Consider the following 7,735-nt stretch of genomic DNA (forward strand, 5'->3'; position numbering starts at 1 on the left):
GGAGAGGCCACAACAGAGGGAGGCCCCCATATCAACAAAAAAAAAAAAAAAAAAAAAAAAAGAAAATATACAGAGGTATCACAAGTAATGAAATTTAAACTGTGATTAAAAATCTTCCAGCTAACAAAAGTCCAGGACCAGATGGCTTCACAGGTGAATTCTGTCAAACATTTAGAGAAGAGATAACACCGATCTTTCTCAAACTCTTCCAAAAAATTGCAGAGGGAGAAACACTCCCAAATTCATGCTATGAAGCCACCATCACCCTGATACCAAAACCAGAAAAAGATATCACAAAAAAAGAAAATTACAGACCAATATCCCTGATGAATATAGATGCAAAAATCCTCAACAAAATACTAGCAAACAGATTCCAACAACACATTAAAAGGATCATACACCATGATCAAGTGGGATTTATCCCAGGAATGCAAGATGCTTCAATACACGCAAATCAATCAATTTGATACACCACATTAACAAAAACCATATGATCATCTCAATAGAAGCAGAAAAAGCTTTTGACAAAATTCAACACCCATTTATGATTAAAAACTCTCCAGAAAATAGGCATAGAGTGAACATACCTCAACATAATAAAGGCTATATATGACAAACCCACAACAAGCATCATTCTCAATGGTGAAAAACTGAAAGCATATCCACTAAGATCAGGAACAAGACAAGGATGTCCACTCTTGCCACTCTTATTCAACATAGTTTTGGAAGTCCTAGCCACAGAAATAAAAGGAATACAAATTGAAAAAGAAGAAGTAAAACTGTCACTGTTTGCCAATGACATGATAGCATACATAGAAAATCCTAAAGATGCCACCAGAAAACTACTACAACTAATCAATGAATTTGGTAAGGTTACAGGACACAAAATTAATGCACAGAAATCTCTGGCATTCCTATACACCAACAACGAAAAATCAAAAAGAGAAATTAAGGAAACACTCCCATTTACCATTGCAACAAAAGGAATAAAATACTCAGGAATAAACCTGCCTAAGGAAGCCAAAGACTTGTACTCAGAAAACTATAAAACACTGATGAAAGAAACCAAAGATGACATAAAAAGATGGAGAAATATACCATGTTCTTGGATTGGAAGAATCAATATGTGAAAATGACTAGACTACCCAAAGCAATCTACAGATTCAATACAATCCCTATCAAACTACCAATGGCATTCTTCACAGAATTAGAACAAAAAATTTTACAACTCATATGGAAACACAAAAGACCCTGAATAGCTAAAGAAATCTTGAGAAAGAAAAACAGAGTTGGAGGAATCAGGCTCCCCAGCTTCAAACTATACCACAAAGCTACAGTAATCAAGACAGTATGGTACTGGCGCAAAAACAGAAATATAGATCAATGGTACAGTATAGAATGCCCAGAAATAAACCTATGCACATATGGGCACCTAATTTACAACAAAGGAGGAAAGAACATACAATGGAGAAAAGACAGCCTCTTCGATAAGTGGTGCTGGGAAAACTGGACAGCTACATGTAAAAGAATGAAATTAGAACACTCCCTAACATCATACACAAAAATAAACTCAGAATGGATTAAAGACCTAAATGTAAGACCAGACACTATAAAACTCTTAGAGGAAAACATAGGAAAAACTCTCTATGACATAAACCATAGCAAGATCTTTTTTGACCCACATCCTAGAGAAACAGAAATAAAAACAAAAATAAACAAATGGGACTTAATTAAACTTAAAAGCTTTTGCACAGCAAAGGAAACTATAAACAAGACAAAAAGACAACTCTCAAAATGGCAGAAAATATTTGCAAATGAAACAACAGACAAAGGATTAATCTCCAAAATATACAAACAGCTCATGGATCTCAATATCAGAACAACAAACAATCCAGTTAAAAAATGGGTGGAAGACCTAAATAGATATTCCACCAAGGAAGGCATACAGATGGCCAAGATGCACATGAGAAGATGCTCAACATCACTAATTATTAGAGAAATGCAAATCAAAACTACAATGAGGTAACACCTCACACTGGTCAGAATATTATTTACAATAGCCAGGACATGGAACCAACCAAAATGTCCATCGACAGATGAATGGATAAAGAAGATGTGGCACATATATACAATGGAATATTACTCAGCCATACAAAGAAATGAAATTGAGTTATTTGTAGTGAGGCGGATGGACGTAGAGCCTGTCATACAGAGTGAAGTAAGTCAGAAAGAGAAAACAAATACCGTACGCTAATGCATATATATGGAATCTTAAAAAAAATGGTACTGATGAACCTAGTTGCAGGGCAGGAATAAAGAGGTAGACATAGAAAATGGACTTGAGGACATGGGGTGGGACGGTGAAGCTGGGGTGAAGTGAGAGTAGCATTGACATATACACACTACCGAATGTAAAATAGTTGACTGGTGGGAAGCAGTGGCACAGCACAGGGAGATCAGCTCGGTGCTTTGTGACCACCTAGAGGGGTGGGATAGGGAGGGTGGGAGGGAGGCTCAAGAGGGAGGGGATGTGGGGACATGTGTATGCATATGGCTGATTCTCTTTGTTGTGCAACAGAAACTAACACAGTATCGTGAAGCAATTAGATCCAATAAAGATCTATTTTTTTAAAAAAGTTTAACAATATTTTTATTTTGAAATAATTTCAGATTTTAAATGAAATTTTGCAAAAATAGTACAAAATATTCCCACATATGTTTTACCTAGATTCCCCAAATGTTAACAATTTATCACACTTCCTTTTTCATTCTATCATTCTTGCTATCATTCTATCTACTCATCTATCTAGCTATTTATTCTTTTTTCCTGAGACATTTGAGAGTAAGTTGCCAACATCAGGGTGTACGTCCTCAAAACAGGTTATTTTATTTTACTTAACCACAGTACTCTGATCAAAATCAGTAAGTTCATACAGATACAATACTGTTGTCTAACCTAGAGACCTTATTCAGATTTTACCAATTGTTTTACAAATGCCTACTTTCTGATTCAATATCCAATGCAAAATCACACTTGCATTAGTTGTCATGTCTCTTTAGCCTCTTTTAATCTGGAACAGTTCACAATCTTGACAATTTTGAAGAGTTCCAGCCAGCTGCTTTGTAGACTATCTCTCAATCTGAGTTTTTCTTTGTTTGTTTTGTTTTGTTTTAATATTGTTTATTAGCACGGTAACAAATGCAGACTTAAGTAGTCCCCAGCATAGAACCGATCCACTGAACAACTCCTACTCTCCATGCCTTACAGTTAACAGCTTAAGGTATTTTACTACAGGTTTTCACAAGTTCTGATGCAAACCTCTATCTTTTCATAAGAAAGTAGATTGGCATATAAAATAAAATACATAACTACTCATTTCCTATACGGTGTCGTATAACCATGTGTCCATTTTATATATACGAGATGACAGTCTCTAAAAGCTGTTAAATATCAATGTTCCCTTCCAAGAAGGGAAAACAATTTCCAATTTTTTTAAACAAGAAACTGTATAGTCTTGGAAGGACTTGACATAAATGGCCATGTGTGTAACCTGTACAAATTAAGCTGTTTCAAATTACAGACTACAAGCAACTGAACCCAAATGTCTATTCTTCTCTGTACTGCATCTCAGCTCATCCTGCAGAACGAATGACGGTTTTAAACGTTGCTATTACCAATTCTGTCTATTGTAGCAAGATACCTTAAGTTACAACAAAATCTTAGGAAATAAGACTGAATAATGCCTGTTATAGAAATACCCTACTCTTTACCAACTCCCACCCTCCCCTACCCCATCAAAATCATAAGCAGCTCTCTCTGTGACAGACAAATAATGTAAAGAATTGTGAAAAGCTAATTTATGTAGCGTACCCCTTGGTCCACTGTCTGGCCATTCTGTCATGTTCTGCTCTGTTGGTCATATACTGAGTGACAATACTTCCCACCAAGGGGTCGGCAAGATCACAGTCTGTAAGAAGTGAGCAGATAGAAAGAAGGACTTTAGATACGGTTAGTGCTGGCCTCCAGTTATCTTTCAATATGTCCAAGCAAGTAACTCCTTGACTTAATACTACAAGTGACAGATTCTTGTCCGAAATGCAACCTTTGGAGGCTTGAAGGGATATTCTGGTGTAAAAGTGATATCAAGGAAGAATACACCACCCTCATACACGGACCCTGGAGGCCGTAGGACGGTTGATCTCCATTCATAGATGTTATCGCCTTTGGGACCAGCACTGCAGTTGTGTGGAGGGTCTAAAGTGATGTCCGCCAGCTCCTTCTGAATCCTCTCGGCGCTCGTGGAGAGGGGTTTGGAGTTTTTGCTCACGCTGACTTTACTCTCCTTCTTCTTGGGGGTGTTTGTTTCTCGGTTTGCTGGTTGGAGGACGAAAATGAGGAGGAGCTGGTGCTGGCCCTCGAACTTTCATCCGGAGAGCGACACCCCCCACCCCAACCCGGCATACAGCCCCTCTCTGTGTCTGGCTGCTGTGCTGCGGCTGGGCCTGGCCACTCGAGTCTCTCTCTCGCTGGGAGAGAAGTGGAAGTGCAGCAACAGCAACTGCTAAACAGGCAGTGGCTTCCCCCAGCCACACCCGGGGGCACAGCCTGCTCCTCCCCGCCTCCCCGCCCCTCCCTCACCGGCCCGGTCCCACCCACGCGGGCTCCCCGCCCCCTGGACACCTCCAGGGAGAGGGGCGCGAGCAGCCTTCGGGGGAGCCCGGGAAGCCCCGCCCCCTCCGGACCCGGGACGCTGGGCCCAGGGGGCGAGGGCTGTGAATCTTCTCTCAAGTGGTCTGGGGACCACCCTGGGTTTTTCTGATGTTTCCTTTGACTAAATTCAGGTTATGCATTTTGGGCAGGAACAGCACAGAAATGATGTTGTTCCTGCTTTGTGTGTCACCTGTGCCCGTTTGCCTCATCACTGATGACATCAACTTTGATCACTTGGATAAGGTGGTGTCTGGCTAGATCTCTTCCTCTCCATAAAGTTAATATTTTCCCTTCCCAATTAAAAAGTATCTTGTGTGGCAGTGCTACAAAGCTATAAAGAATATTCTGTTTCTCATCATATTTTTCCTTCTTAGTTTTAGCATCCATTGATAATTCTTGCTTGAAACAATTATTGCTCCATGCCCTCCCCATCTTACCTCCTTCCCACACACACAGCTGAAATACAGTTCCTAGCCCTCTTCCTCAGAGGGACAACACAACTTGTTCTACCCCATAAACTCTGACTGCAGGTGGTGTATGTCCCTTCCTGGTTTGGCCCCCAAATGTCTCATATTATCCTACAAGGTCTTTGTCAGTCGATTGCATGCATAAGATCTAGTAAAGGACTCCAAGAAGTCTTTGGTAATTGTGGAGCCCCTAGAACCTTAAATCTCAGCCATTCAGGGAGTCCTGTGAGCTTGGATGGGGGAAATGTATTTTCATGAATTTTAACTGGACCTTAGCATTCCCTGTATTTATGAATGCGGTCAGTGGTTACAACAGTGTTAGCAAAATGTGCCTTTGTCTCCCATAGAAATCACAGATATTTCATATCACATTACACTTGATGCAGATATCTTGAAATAGATTTACCTGTCACTATTTTGTAATTAACTTTGAATTTTGGTTACTAGCTCTTTTTTTTTCTTTTCCACATTTAGAAACACTATTCTTAGAGGAGGCCCATAGGCATCACCAGACTGCTAAACGGCTCCAAGACATAAAATAGGGTAAGTTGGATGGAGCTGATCCCTGAGTCACTACTTGGTGGGGAGCCATCGGGAAAGCAGGTGGGGAGTATTTGCATTAGAATTTGTGTGTGAGAGAGAAATAAGCCACTGAGATTTATGATGTTATTTGTTCAGCAATTATCCTGTTCAGACTAACAGAAAGAATGAAGTCATAAATTTGGAAATTAATATACATGGGAAGATAGTTGAAGCCATGGGATCGCACGTGATAATTGAAGAAGGAGAAAGAAAAAGAAGCCAAATGCTGAACTTTGCGTAAATATTACATTTTGAAAAAGAAAACAAAACCAAAAAAAAAAAAAAACCTGTTAAGGAAGCAGACAGAATAGAAGAAATGCAATAGTAGAAAGACAACCAGAAATATATGGGGCAAGAAATTATAGAAATGACACTATGTTTTAATTCCTCAGATGTCTTCATATAGAAAGTCCTTATATGTGGTCTCTGCTAAAAAGATAAGAAACAAAAATATTTGGGGTAGGTTTTCTGAAATATACCTAGAAATTTGCTAAATGACAGGTATAGTACTTCTCCAAGTCTAGTTTCTTTAGCTATAAAAAAATTGCTATTCAGATTAGAAGAGGTAATAAAAGCAAACGCATGCAAAAGAATCTTGTACAGCTTCTGACGTGTACCTGTCCTAAATAAAATTGTCTCTTTCTCTCCTCAAACCTTCTCCTCTACCATTTCACAGACTATCCTAGAATTTAAGAAGTAAAGAGTACATTAAGAAAACTGTAAACATTTTGAGTCAAAAGCATTGGTATTAGACTTATTATACTAGTTACACTGTGAATATTCTACCTATAAAACTAAAATAAGCAAAATCATGATTAAAATTCAACCAGCACCTTGAGATTCTATTTGGGAGACAAACTGAGTGGTAATTACAGACAAGAGAGGCTGTGATTTTAAAATGCCACTCAAAGAGTATCAAGAAAACACACCACACTTTGATGGGGTTTTGTACCAGGGGGTCCTCATGAGCTATACAAAAATGCACATCAGGGTACTGGCACAAAAACAGAAACATAGATCAATGGAACAGGATAGAAAGCCCAGAGATAAACCCACGCACATATGGTCACCTTATCTTTGATAAAGGAGGCAAGAATATACAATGGAGAAAAGATAGCCTGTTCAATAAGTGGTGCTGGGAAAATTGGACAGCTACATGTAAAAGAAAGCAACTGACAAAGGATTAATCTCCAAAATATACAAGCAGCCCATGCAGCTCCATATCAAAAAAACAAACAACCCAATCCAAAAATGGGCAGAAGACCTAAATAGACATTTCTCCAAAGAAGATATACAGGTTGCCAACAAATACATGAAAGGATGTTCAACATCACTAGAGAAATGCAAATTAAAACTACAATGAGGTATCACCTCACACCGGTCAGAATGGCCATCATCTAAAAATCTATAAACAATAAATGCTGGAGAGGGTGTGGAGAAAAGGGAACCCTCTTGCACTGTTGGTGGGAAAGTAAATGGATACAGCCACTACGGAGAACAGTATGGAGGTTTCTCAAAAAACTAAAAATAGAACTACCATACGACCCAGCAATCCCACTACTGGGCATATACCCTGAGAAAACCATAATTCAAAAAGAGTCATGTACCAATATGTTCACTGCAGCTCTATTTACAATAGCCAGGACATGGAAGCAACCTAAGTGTCCATCGTCAGATGGATGGATAAAGAAGATGTGGCACATCTATACATGGAATATTATTCAGCCATAAAAAGAAATGAAATTGAGTTACTTGTAGTGAGGTGGATGGACCTAAAGACTGTCATACAGAGTGAATAAGTCAGAAAGAAAAAAAACAAATACCGTATGCTAACGCATATATATGGAATCTAAAAAAAATGGTTCTGAAGAACCTAGGGGCAAGACAGGAATAAGGACGCAGACGTAGAGAATGGACTTGAGGACATGCGGAGGGGGAAGGGTAAGCTGGGACGAGTGAGAGAGTGGCATTGACA

The 7,735-nt window shown here is 39.1% G+C and overlaps 1 pseudogene; it reads right to left on the reverse strand.

The window, feature by feature from the left end:
* Positions 1-3,858: 3,858 nt before the first annotated feature.
* LOC102987437 (ubiquitin-conjugating enzyme E2 E1-like) lies at positions 3,859-4,462 on the reverse strand (annotated as a pseudogene).
* Positions 4,463-7,735: the final 3,273 nt, after the last annotated feature.

This window comes from Physeter macrocephalus, chromosome 10 (genome assembly GCF_002837175.3).
Source record: "Physeter macrocephalus isolate SW-GA chromosome 10, ASM283717v5, whole genome shotgun sequence".
Lineage (NCBI taxonomy): Eukaryota > Metazoa > Chordata > Mammalia > Artiodactyla > Physeteridae > Physeter > Physeter macrocephalus.